Below are 14,168 nucleotides of genomic sequence, written 5' to 3'. Positions count from 1 at the left end.
GAGCAATTAACCGAAATCTCGGTTTAGTTTTCGTTTTTTTTTTTTTAACTCATTGACCGACGTCGGTTCAATAATTTGAATAATTGAATTCCATTTCGGTCGTTTTTTTTCGGTCAGCTGGATGTGCGGTTTCAGTAGATATTCATCAGATGAAGCCTGAACTGGGCGATGTAGGGGTGAAAGGTAGCCTAGTGGTTAGAGCGTTGGACGGTTGCTGGCCCATTATAGATCTCCGAAATGACAAGGTAAAAATCTGTCGTTCTGCCCCTGAATAAGGCAGTTAACCCACTGTTCCTAGGCAGTCATTGTAAATAAGAATTTGTTCTTAACTGACTTGCCTAGTTAAATAAAGGTTAAATACATTTAAAAACGGTTGTAGGTTCCAACAGGCCAATATTCTACATAGTTTAGCGCAGAAAACATGGTAATTAACTACAATGCCCATAATCCATTGCGCACCCGCTTAAACCTGTCGGGTCTAAGAACAAGCGATCGAGCGGGAAAGAAAGCGGTTGCTTCGCGATCCTTAAAATACGTTATCTAAGTGTTGGTGTGTTATTGATTTATTGAAGTCATAAAATAACTACTAAAATAGAGATTTTGTCAGACAGCATAGGCAGCAACTCTACAGAGATGATGACTTGGAATTAAATAATAAGTCAACAAATAAAACAAAGATTTTATTAAAGTAAAGTAATGTGAGAACTGATGGTTAGTGATAGTGATACATTAGTGATAAACAGTAATGGGCAGTCACTACCATCGTGGGACTTGTATTAATTGTTTTATTCAGTGTTGTTACAGCATCCAACCCACATAATGCATATTGCATTTAATGTCAAAATAAATAAATAGAAAACCGTGATTATTTATTAATAATCGAACCGACTTCAACATTTTTAAAAAGTTCTCATCGCTCAGCTCTACCCATCACTGACTTCTGCTACCAGCTTCATACAACAATGAGCTCAATACAGGCTACTTTCACCAATATTTATACTGTATTAGGATAGAGAAATGTATTTCATGATTAAAACATTTCAGTTTCTGCAGCCAAAATTCCCTGTTAGCATCATCAGCAAATATCCAATATGTGGGATGGAAGCAAATCAACGTAGGAACATTTTAAATGCAGGTACAACAATAAAAAGTTATTTTCTATTACATTCTGCAAGCAATATCCCACTGGGCACAGATGTCAATTCAACATCTACTCCCAAGTTGGTTTAACGTAATTTCATTTAAATGACGTGGAAACAACGTTGATTCAACCAGTGTGTACACAGTAGATCATTTTTTTCTTGCATTATATTCTATAATACACCAACACATCTGAAAACAGATGTCTACAAAATGCCCTTAACCTCTATCCTGACATAGGGCCCAGTTGTGGACCTGTGCTTGAAGTGACTGTGCTGGTCGAGGTTGTGAGGTGACTTGCCCCAATGTAAATTACATAAACTATAAATTATAAAGGACATGATGATCTTTAAGCCCAGGGATCTATCCAGCAGCAGCCATAGATGTGGTCCACTAACCCTGTATGTTATATAAGTGTGTCATAACACTGCCACTAACTCTCCTCTGCTCTGGTATGCTAGCTAAAGCCTGGGACAGATAGTTGTCTTTATGGTGGAGCGACCCCTGCTAGCTAAAGCCTGGGACAGACAGTTGTCTCTATTGTGGAGCGACCCCTGCTAGCTAAGGCCTGCGACAGACCAGACCATTGGCTCTGTGGTGGAGTGACCCCTGCAAACAAAAGCCTGGGACAGATAGTTGGCTCTGTGGTGGAGCAACCCATGCTAGCTAATGCCTGGGAAAGGAAGTTAGATCTATGATGGAACAACGATGGCTAGCTAATGCCTGGTACAGACACTTAGCTCTATGGTGGAGCAAATCCTGCTACCTATTGCCTGGGACTGACCGTTGGCTCTATGGCGGAGCGATATCTGCTAGCTAAAGCCTGGGACTGACAGTTGGCTCTATGGCGGAGCAATATCTGCTAGCTAATACCTGGGACTGACAGTTGGCTCTATGGCGGAGCAATATCTGCTAGCTAATACCTGGGACTGACAGTTGGCTCTATGGCGGAGCGATATCTGCTAGCTAATGCCTGGGACAGACAGTTGGCTCTATGGTGGAGCGACCCCTGCTAGCTAAAGCCTGGGACAGACAGTTGTCTCTATTGTGGAGCGACCCCTGCTAGCTAATGCCATGCGACAGACCAGACCGTTGGCTCTATGGCGGAGCGATGTCTGCTAGCTAATGCCTTGGACAGACAGTTGGCTCTATGGTGGAGCGAACCCTGCTAGCTTATGCCTGGGACAGTAAGTTGGCTCTATGGTGGAGTGTGCTCTGCTAGCTAAATCCAGGGACAGGCAGTTGGCTCTCTCACGGAGCGATGTCTGCTAGCTAATGCCTGGGACAGACAGTTGTCTCTATGGTGGAGCGATGTCTGCTAGCTAATGCCTGGGACAGACACTTGTCTCTATGGTGGAGCAATGTCTGCTAGCTAGTGTCTGGGACAGACAGTTGGCTCTATGGTGGAGTGATGTCTGCTAGTTAATGCCTGGGATTGACCGTTGGCTCTATGGTGGAGCGATGTCTGCTAGTTAATGCCTGGGACAGACTGTTGGCTCTATGGTGGAGTGATGTCTGCTAGCTAATGCCTGGGACAGACACTTGTCTCTATGGTGGAGCGATGTCTGCTAGCTAATGCCTGGGACAGACAGTCGGCTCTATGGTGGAGCGATATCTGCTAGCTAATGCCTGGGACAGACAGTTGGCTCTATGGTGGAGCGATGTCTGCTAGCTAATGCTTTGGACAGATAGTTTGCTCTATAGTGGAGTGACGTCTGCTAGCTAATGCCTGCGACAGACCAGACCGTTGGCTCTATGCTCTATGGTGGAGTGATGTCTGCTAGCTAATGCCTGGGACAGACAGTTGGCTCCATGGTTGAGCAACCCCTGGTAGCTAGTGTCTGGGACAGATAGTTGGCTCTATGGTGGAGTGATGTCTGCTAGCTAATGCCTGCGACAGACCAGACCGTTGGCTCTATAGTGGAGTGACCCCTGGTAGCTAGTGTCTGGGACAGATAGTTGGCTCTATAGTGGAGTGACCCCTGCTAGCTAATGCCTGGGACAGATAGTTTGCTCTATAGTGGAGTGACCCCTGGTATCTAATGCCTGGGACAGACAGTTGCCTCTAAGGTGGAGTGACCCCTGGTAGCTAATGCCTGGGACAGGCAGTTGCCTCTAAGGTGGAGCGATGTCTGCTAGTTAATGCCTGGGACAGACAGTTGCCTCTAAGGTGGAGTGACCCCTGCTAGCTAATGCCTGGGACAGACAGTTGCCTCTAAGGTGGAGTGATGTCTGCTAGCTAATGCCTGGGACAGGCAGTTGCCTCTAAAGTGGAGTGACCCCTGCTAGCTAGTGTCTGGGACAGACAGTTGCCTCTAAGGTGGAGCTCTATGCTTCATTGCAGATGTACAGATTTGAACCACTGATAATATACACTGAGTAGACATAATATTTAGAACACCTGCTCTTTCCATGACATAGACTGACCAGGAGAATCCAGGTGAAAGCTATGATCCCTTATAGATACCACTTGTTAAATCCACTTCAATTAATGTAAATGAAGGGAAACAGACGGGAAAAAAAGAAGGATTTTGAAGCTTTGAGACAATTGAGACATGGATTGTGTATGTGTGCCATTCAGAGGGTGAATGGGCGAGACACAAAAATGTAAGTGCCTTTGAACGGGGTATGGTAGTAGGTGCCAGGAGCACCGGTTGTGGGAAGCATTGGAGTGGAAAGCATTGGAGTCAACTGTGGGAAGCATTAGAGTCAACATGGGCCAGCATCCGTGTGGAACTCTTTTGACCACTCCGCCAAAATCTAGGCTGTTCTGATGGCCAAAGGGAGGTGTACCGGTACAGGGTTCAGAACAACCACTCAAAGTTTAACAGGTTAATAACTGTTTTTTAAATGTACTAGACCTCTCATCACATCACATTCTTTAACTGCTGCTATATCATTACTACTACTGCTAGCTACATAGCTAGCTACTGCTAGTAATAGATCCTAGCTCTCTCATCTAAAGTTACCATACAACTCATGTTTGCAAGCATCACTGAATTAATCAATATGGTGTGTTTTGACTCCCTTTCTGCATCTCTCTAATCTAATCCATACATGGGATGGGTCATGATGAATGGAGCACTCTGTAAAACCCAGAGATCTATTTGCTCTTTGGCCATATTGTCAGACATTGTTTAGTGATTGCTGGCTGCTTCCCACTCAGGAGAAAGAGAAAGAGAAAGAAAGAAAGAAAGAGAGAGAGAGACACAGACAGACAGACAGACAGACAGACAGACAGACAGACAGACAGACAGACAGACAGACAGACAGACAGACAGACAGACAGACAGACAGACAGACAGACAGACAGACAGGCAGACAGACAGACAGGCAGACAGACAGACAGACAGGCAGACAGACAGACAGACAGACAGATTTAAAAAATGTTGAGTCCATAAGAAGTAAGTCACATGGGAGAGGAGCTGGAGAGAGAATCTGAAAGAGAGAGACGAAACATGAATGAAAGATAAAAACAAAACAGACAAACAGTTGTATAAAGACAATAACCAGGAAAAATGTACCAAACTGAAACTCCACTTGTTTAAGATCAACAACGTCACCCCAGGTCACCCCTGGTCACCCCTGGGTTCTGTTTACCAAGATAATCTGGTTATTCTCACACACACACAGGAAATTAATTACATTTCTACCTATGAAGGTTTTCTTGCCGGTCTTCATGTCCTGTCTTTTATACAGTAACAATGTGTACATGTTGTCAGTATGTGTTGTTTCTATATGTATGTCTTGAAGCAGCAATTTCACAGTGTCTCTCTGTGTATGTATCATGTAATCTTGTCTCCAGCTCGTCTCCCTCCGAAGTGTCCTTTTCTCTCTCTCTCTTTCTCTCTCTCACTGCAGCACCGTTTGAATCAATTCGACTCTATAATTCACAAACCTGGCAAATCATTTTCCTCATGTCCCCTACTCACCCCCCCTTCCTGTCCCCTATTCAACCCCCCACCAGTCCCCTATTCACCCCCCCACCGGTCCCCTATTCAACCCCCCACCAGTCCCCTACTCACCCCCCCACCAGTCCCCTATTCACCCCCCACCAGTCCCCTATTCACCCCCACCAGTCCCCTACTCAACCCCCACCTGTCCCCTATTCACCCCCCACCTGTCCAATATTCACCCCCCCACCAGTCCCCTATTCACCCCCCACCTGTCCCCTATTCACCCCCCACCAGTCCCCTACTCAACCCCCCACCAGTCCCCTACTCAACCCCCCACCAGTCCCCTATTCAACCCCCCACCAGTCCCCTATTCAACCCCCCACCAGTCCCCTACTCAACCCCCCACCAGTCCCCTATTCAACCCCCCACCAGTCCCCTACTCAAACCCCCACCAGTCCCCTATTCAACCCCCCACCAGTCCCCTACTCAACCCCCCACCTGTCCCCTATTCACCCCCCCCCACCAGTCCCCTATTCAACCCCCCACCAGTCCCCTACTCAACCCCCCACCTGTCCCCTATTCACCCCCCCCCACCAGTCCCCTATTCAACCCCCCACCAGTCCCCTACTCACCCCCCCACCAGTCCCCTATTCACCCCCCACCTGTCCCCTATTCACCCCCCACCAGTCCCCTACTCAACCCCCCACCAGTCCCCTACTCACCCCCCCACCAGTCCCCTATTCACCCCCCACCAGTCCCCTATTCACCCCCACCAGTCCCCTACTCAACCCCCACCTGTCCCCTATTCACCCCCCACCTGTCCCCTATTCACCCCCCCACCAGTCCCCTATTCACCCCCCACCTGTCCCCTATTCACCCCCCACCAGTCCCCTACTCAACCCCCCACCAGTCCCCTACTCAACCCCCCACCAGTCCCCTATTCAACCCCCCACCAGTCCCCTATTCAACCCCCCACCAGTCCCCTACTCAACCCCCCACCAGTCCCCTATTCAACCCCCCACCAGTCCCCTACTCAAACCCCCACCAGTCCCCTATTCAACCCCCCACCAGTCCCCTACTCAACCCCCCACCTGTCCCCTATTCACCCCCCCCACCAGTCCCCTATTCAACCCCCCACCAGTCCCCTACTCAACCCCCCACCTGTCCCCTATTCACCCCCCCCCCCCACCAGTCCCCTATTCAACCCCCCACCAGTCCCCTACTCACCCCCCCACCAGTCCCCTACTCACCCCCCCACCTGTCCCCAACTCAACCCCCCTTACCTGTTCCTTTATCTAGCTGAGTGCCACAAACAAAACACTAGCAGGTGTCAGGTTCCGGTGAGTATGGGAGTCTCGCCCGAGGGAACCTAGTTTGCATCTGAAATGGCGCCCTATTTATTACACAGTGCACTATTTTATACCAGATCCCTATGGGCCCTGGTCAAAAGTAGTGCAATATGTAGGGAATAGGGTGTCATTTGGGAGACAATCCTAGTCTCTATGACACCAGAGCACACCTGAGTCACCTGAGAAGCACAACACCAGAGCACCAGGTTTTTAAATACATTGTTAATTGGTGGATATTGCTGTAATGATGTCGACGATGCTGTTTCCATTCCCCTGTAGTACAGTATCTCTATTTAAAGTCTCCGAAGAAGCCCAGGAAGTAAAGTGATCTAGTTAGGAACTTAACACTAACGGGTCTGGTAGCTTTTACGTCTTGGGGTCGTAGGTGAAAATCTACAGATACAACAGATACAGTAGGACAATGATGTTTTTCAGGAAACGAGGTCTGCATCGCCAAACTATAAAGGGAATTGGGAGCCATTTGGGGACTGGACCCAGGTCTGTGACCCAGGTCTGTGGGCACACCTGTCTGCCATTCACTGTTCGATGGAGAGTTCTATGCAACTAGGTCATTGCTGTGGCAAGGCCTTATTCCTATGCAATGATGAAAACCCAACATGTTTCTAAGACACTGCCTCAGGTTCATGACTGAAGTGAAGTGGTTGTAAACACGATGTCAAACGTTACGTACCAGTGTTAAACCACTGTTAAACCAGTGTCTCTCTGTTCACCAGGTCGTCTGTTAAACCAGTGTCTCTGTTCACCAGGTCGTCTGTTAAACCAGTCTCTCTGTTCACCAGGTCGTCTGTTAAACCAGTGTCTCTGTTCACCAGGTCGTCTGTTAAACCAGTGTCTCTGTTCACCAGGTCGTCTGTTAAACCAGTGTCTCTGTTCACCAGGTCGTCTGTTAAACCAGTGTCTCTCTGTTCACCAGGTCGTCTGTTAAACCAGTGTCTCTGTTCACCAGGTCGTCTGTTAAACCAGTGTCTCTCTGTTCACCAGGTCGTCTGTTAAACCAGTCTCTCTGTTCACCAGGTCATCTGTTAAACCAATGTCTCTGTTCACCAGGTCGTCTGTTAAACCAGTGTCTCTCTGTTCACCAGGTCGTCTGTTAAACCAGTGTCTCTGTTCACCAGGTCGTCTGTTAAACCAGTGTCTCTGTTCACCAGGTCGTCTGTTAAACCAGTGTCTCTCTGTTCACCAGGTCGTCTGTTAAACCAGTGTCTCTCTGTTCACCAGGTCATCTGTTAAACCAGTGTCTCTGTTCACCAGGTCATCTGTTAAACCAGTCTCTCTGTTCACCAGGTCGTCTGTTAAACCAGTGTCTCTCTGTTCACCAGGTCGTCTGTTAAACCAGTGTCTCTGTTCACCAGGTCGTCTGTTAAACCAGTGTCTCTGTTCACCAGGTCGTCTGTTAAACCAGTGTCTCTGTTCACCAGGTCGTCTGTTAAACCAGTGTCTCTCTGTTCACCAGGTCGTCTGTTAAACCAGTCTCTCTGTTCACCAGGTCGTCTGTTAAACCAGTGTCTCTGTTCACCAGGTCGTCTGTTAAACCAGTGTCTCTGTTCACCAGGTCATCTGTTAAACCAGTGTCTCTCTGTTCACCAGGTCGTCTGTTAAACCAGTGTCTCTCTGTTCACCAGGTCATCTGTTAAACCAGTGTCTCTGTTCACCAGGTCGTCTGTTAAACCAGTGTCTCTGTTCACCAGGTCATCTGTTAAACCAGTGTCTCTGTTCACCAGGTCGTCTGTTAAACCAGTGTCTCTGTTCACCAGGTCATCTGTTAATCCAGTGTCTCTGTTCACCAGGTCGTCTGTTAAACCAGTGTCTCTGTTCACCAGGTCGTCTGTTAAACCAGTGTCTCTCTGTTCACCAGGTCGTCTGTTAAACCAGTGTCTCTGTTCACCAGGTCATCTGTTAAACCAGTGTCTCTGTTCACCAGGTCGTCTGTTAAACCAGTGTCTCTGTTCACCAGGTCGTCTGTTAAACCAGTGTCTCTCTGTTCACCAGGTCGTCTGTTAAACCAGTCTCTCTGTTCACCAGGTCGTCTGTTAAACCAGTCTCTCTGTTCACCAGGTCGTCTGTTAAACCAGTGTCTCTCTGTTCACCAGGTCGTCTGTTAAACCAGTGTCTCTCTGTTCACCAGGTCGTCTGTTAAACCAGTGTCTCTGTTCACCAGGTCGTCTGTTAAACCAGTGTCTCTCTTTTCACCAGGTCGTCTGTTAAACCAGTGTCTCTCTGTTCACCAGGTCGTCTGTTAAACCAGTGTCTCTGTTCACCAGGTCGTCTGTTAAACCAGTGTCTCTGTTCACCAGGTCGTCTGTTAAACCAGTGTCTCTCTGTTCACCAGGTCATCTGTTAAACCAGTGTTTGTCTGGGACTTTTGTGCACTATTGATTTGCCTTCCACTTCGCAAATGAGAGTTAAAGCTTCCTGACCATTGATAAGGTATAGATTTCTCATCCACTTTGTGAAATATAATCTAAATGCAAACTACTACTACAACCCTGGGAAGAGAAAGCATCTGTATCCCAAGGACGGACATGTTTTTATTTTAATTTCCTTTCTGTAAAAGATACCTATTTTTACATCCCAAATGGCACCCTATTCCAATAGGGCTCTGGTCAAAAGTAGTGCACTATATAGGGAATAGGGTTCCATAGGGCTCTGGTCAAAAGTAGTGCACTATATAGGGAATAGGGTTCCATAGGGCTCTGGTCAAAAGTAGTGCACAACATAGGGAATAGGGTTCCATAGGGCTCTGGTCAAAAGTAGTGCACTATATAGTGAATAGGGTGCCATTTGGGATGCATCCTCATTCTTAGTCTTCAGGCTCCTGATGTCCCGCCCTGGCCATAGAGAGGCTTTTATTCTCTTTTGGTTAGGCCAGGGTGTGATTAGGATTGGCATTCTATGTTCATTTTCTATGTTTTGGATTTCTTTGTTGTTTGGCCTGGTGTGGTTCTCAATTAGAGGCAGCTGTCTATCATTTTCTCTGATTGAGAACCATACTTAGGTAGCTTTTTTCCCACTGGGTGTTTGTGGGTAGTTGTTTCCTGTTCAGTGTGTTTCGCACCTGACAGAGCTGTATCGGTTGTTCCTTTGTTGTTTTGATTCACTGTTCAGTTAAATAAATAATATGAACACGTACCACGCTGCACCTTGGTCCTCACCTTCTTCCTCTGAATGCCGTTACACTGGAAATGAGATGTGCTAGGCCGTGCAGTAATACATCCTGGTTGCCTCTGCTAGCTCAGTGATAAAACAGTGCTTAATGACTCAAGAGTGAAACGATGGACTTGCGGTGGCTGTTAGATCCACACGTTCTAATGCTTCTGTCCAAAGCCACTTCACGCCTTCGGGCAGCCCATATTTTTTTCATCCTACTACTGTGTTAATATTGAGGCGAAAGTAGAATGTGTCCCAAATGGGCACCCAATTCCCTATTTAGTGCACTACTTTTGACCAGGGGCCCATAGGGTAGTAGTGCACTACTTTTGACCAGGGGCCCATAGGGTAGTAGTGCACTACTTTTGACCAGGGGTCCATAGGGTAGTAGTGCACTACATAGGGAACAGTGGCGCTATTGAGGGAATAGGGTGCCATTTGGGATGAAGCCCAGTATAACATTGCAGTGGATGCAGTATAGCTTATTTGCACTGGCGTTGAACCCAGGAATTTTAACAAAAAGCCAACGTTTACACGCTGTTTGAAATTATATTCATGGAAGAATGCAGATCTTTGGAGGTTCGTATGACTTGTTACATTGGTGTATATTTTACCACAGTATCACTCATTTCATGGAAATTGTATTGAAACACAAACTGTGCTTTTTCTTGAAAATGTTCAGTGTTTTGTTGAATGAGTCATCTGATATCTTGAGCATGATGTCCTTTTCATGTTTTTCCATTTTACACCGAACAGACTAAAGTAAACATGTCACCGGGAAAGCAAACAGAGATTCCATGGAACTTGATAACTGGGCCTATATTCACGAAAGCTGCTCTACGATCAGGTTCTCCTTGTCTATACAGTCGTATTCCATCTGATTTAGGAGGCTAAACTGATCGTAGAGTGAATCAGCATTCCTACTCTGATTCTGGATGGATATGGACCCTGATGAGTGTAATGAGAATAGGGGTGGAACACAACACACATAGAAATTAAGCACAACGTGCCAAGCTCCATCTTTCAAAGGTTTTGACTAAGCAGATTTGATTGGAGTGTTATGTACACAGCAAAGGGGAAAAGTGTGTCACGGACCATCTTTGTAAGGTTTTGACTAAGCAGATTTGAATGTTATGTATGACACGAGGAGAAAGTGTGTCAAGCATCATCTTTGAATGGATTTGAACTGATTTGCAGAGAAGGAGAGAGGAGTATAGGGAAAGGGTTTGTCTCATTCTCATCACTATTCTTCGACAGTCATCACCAGGCATTGGGAAAACGTGAAGATGAGTTAACATGTTGACACTTGTACCACGCATTGAATGGTCTCATCTGTCATGGAGTTAGTCTCTCAGCTGGTCTCATCTGTCATGGAGTTAGTCCCTCAGCTGGTCTCATCTGTCATGGTGTTAGTCTCTCAGCCGGTCTCATCTGTCATGGTGTTAGTCCCTCAGCTGGTCTCATCTGTCATGGTGTTAGTCTCTCAGCTGGTCTCATCTGTCATGGAGTTAGTCCCTCAGCTGGTCTCATCTGTCATGGTGTTAGTCTCTCAGCTGGTCTCATCTGTCAAGGTGTTAGTCTCTCAGCCGGTCTCATCTGTCATGGTGTTAGTCCCTCAGCTGGTCTCATCTGTCATGATGTTAGTCCCTCAGCTGGTCTCATCTGTCATGATGTTAGTCTCTCAGCTGGTCACAACTGGTCTCATCTGTCATGATGTCAGTCCCTCAGCTGGTCTCATCTGTCATGATGTTAGTCCCTCAGCTGGTCTCATCTGTCATGATGTTAGTCCCTCAGCTGGTCTCATCTGTCATGATGTTAGTCCCTCAGCTGGTCTCATCTGTCATGATATTAGTCCCTCAGCTGGTCTCATCTGTCATGGTGTTAGTCCCTCAGCTGGTCTCATCTGTCATGATGTAGGTCCCTCAGCTGGTCTCATCTGTCATGATATTAGTCCTCCAGCTGGTCTCATCTGTCATGATGTCAGTCCCTCAGCTGGTCTCATCTGTCATGGTGTTAGTCCCTCAGCTGGTCTCATCTGTCATGATGTTAGTCTCTCAGCTGGTCACAGCTGGTCTCATCTGTCATGCTGTAAGTCCCTCAGCTGGTCTCATCCGTCATGACGTTAGTCTCTCAGCTGGTCACAGCTGGTCTCATCCGTCATGGTGTTAGTCCCTCAGATGGTCTCATCCGTTATGGTGTTAGTCCCTCAGCTGGTCTCATCCATCATGGGGTAAGTCCCTCAGCTGGTCTCATCCGTCATGGTGTTAGTCCCTCAGATGGTCTCATCCGTCATGGTGTTAGTCCCTCAGCTGGTCTCATCCGTCATGGGGTAGGTCCCTCAACTGGTCTCATCCGTCATGGGGTAAGTCCCTCAGCTGGTCTCATCCGTCATGGGGTAGGTCCCTCAGCTGGTCTCATCCGTCATCAAGTTAAGGTTTCTCTCAGATAATAGTAGAGAAATAACAATGATAACCACAATGGAGAAGAACTATTCAAACGACGATTGAGTATTTCACCCGTTTACTGAAGGCACAAGTTCTGAATAGTTGTTATGTTATTGCTACTAATGTACTGTCTATGTTATGGTTAATAACAAGTCACATATGTATTTTCCCTTGACCATGATGTGTTAGGTCCAGCTACTTTGAAAAGAGCACCTTCAATCATGCATCTTTCTTAAAACGTATTTTTTGTTACGAAATGTCTTTCAGTTTTCAATAGTGATAGTTTTACACTGGCTTCTAATGAACAACCGTTTCTATGGGGCCATGAACCTTATCTCTTTTGTTTTCTGTCTAACTGAGCACAGACCAATAGATACAAGTAAATGTCAATGCTGTACTGGGTATCCCAATAATCTCAAGTGTGCACTTGATAAGCAGAGGCCAGATCACAGTGTGAAGTGGAAAGTGATCGTAATAGGAAAAGGCCAGAACTGTCCTCCGTAACCCATGACTACTGGTAAAACTAAATTAGTCATACACCCACGAGAAATCATGGCACCTGACCAAATAAATGGTTTAGGGATGTTGTAATTGTTTTATTTGTGGAGGTATAGGTTACGTTTCCAAATGGCATCCTAATCCCTACATAGTGCCCTACGTTTGACCAGAGCCCTATGGGACTATGTGCACTACATTGGGAAATAGTGTGCGTTTTAGGATGTAACCGTAGTCTCTCGTGACAGCCTTTAAGTTAAAATGTTAAACATTAACATAATAGCTCTGATTTGTTTCTGGGTACCAAGATTAGATTAAACTCTTTATGTAAAAAGAAAAACATTTAGACAAAAATGTATGACGAAGGGAAACATGAAACTGCAAATTCATTCCCCTCTTATCTTGACGTTGTAGAGGATGAATTAGGAAGGGGAACTCTGGGCGGCCGACTCAGGGGAGGAAGGAGTGGGAGGACAGGTGACGGATTGAGTTTACGGATGCTGTCAGTACGGTAAGACACCCTCTAAATATCCCTGCCTGTTACCAACTATAGACTGATTAGCTGGTCACATGGGGGAGGATCGTGAGATCTATTTAAATCAGGACCTGTGGGCTGACTCACTATCTGGACTGCTGCTAACCTTGGACCTAGACGTCTACAAGGCTGTTTCCATCTGTCGAGAAAGTCTCCTCTGTCTCTTTTTGATGGTGTGTGACGTTCCAATTGACAGCAAATTCATCAAGCAGATTTACATACATATATATATTTTTTAAACCTCCCCATCCTAACACTTGGGGTGACAGGGTAGCCTAGTGGTTAGAGCGTTGGACTAGTAACCGGAAGGTTGCAAGTTCAAACCCCTGAGCTGACAAGGTACAAATCTGTTGTTCTGCCCCTGAACAAGGCAGTTAACCCACCATTCCTAGGCCGTCATTGAAAATAAGAATTTGTTCTTAACTGACTTGCCTGGTTAAATAAAGGTAAAATAAATAAAAAATCAAACTTGACTTTGTATTGCCGATATTGTTAATAAGTCAGTTATAGGTAATTAGCTGCAAAAGTGGGCTGTGCCTAAAGTGTTAGCGACTTAAATCGATCCCTGGCTTTCAATAGTGACTCAACACTTCACCTTTAGGATAACAGGTTCTAAACACCTCAGTAGGACTGATATTTATACCTTCTGTCAATAGCTGAGCTCACCAATGTCTAGAGTGCAGAGACACTCATCAGCACACTCCTCTCAGTCCATCTCAACTACTTAGCGACCCAATGTCCTGGAGCCACCAGCTCCTCAATTTATAGAGTGCAAATATAGACACCAGTCAGCACCTATCCTCTCACTACTTAGTCACCGGCCCAGCAGGGATCTAACAGGGATGGGATGTTGACTTAGTCACTGGCCCTGCAGGGATCTAACAGGGATGGGATGTTTACTTAGTCACTGGCCCTGCAGGGATCTAACAGGTGAGAGAGAACACAAGACAGGTATGTCAGCTCACAGGGTTGTGTTCAGGCTAGCACAGCTAGGGTTGAGAATGCTAAATTCTCCAATGTCTAGGCTGTAGAGTGCAAAGACTCAGCCTGCACCTCTCCCCTCTCAATCCAACTGAACTGCTCAGTGACCCAATGTCTTGGTGGTACCAAGTGGTTAAATGCACCGCAGCCTATAGGGAAG

The sequence above is a fragment of the Oncorhynchus mykiss genome, chromosome 18 (genome assembly GCF_057628025.1).
Source record: "Oncorhynchus mykiss isolate SJ-2025 chromosome 18, ASM5762802v1, whole genome shotgun sequence".
NCBI lineage: Eukaryota > Metazoa > Chordata > Actinopteri > Salmoniformes > Salmonidae > Oncorhynchus > Oncorhynchus mykiss.
The sequence above is the reverse complement of the archived record's forward strand: the minus strand, read 5'-3'. Positions refer to the sequence as shown.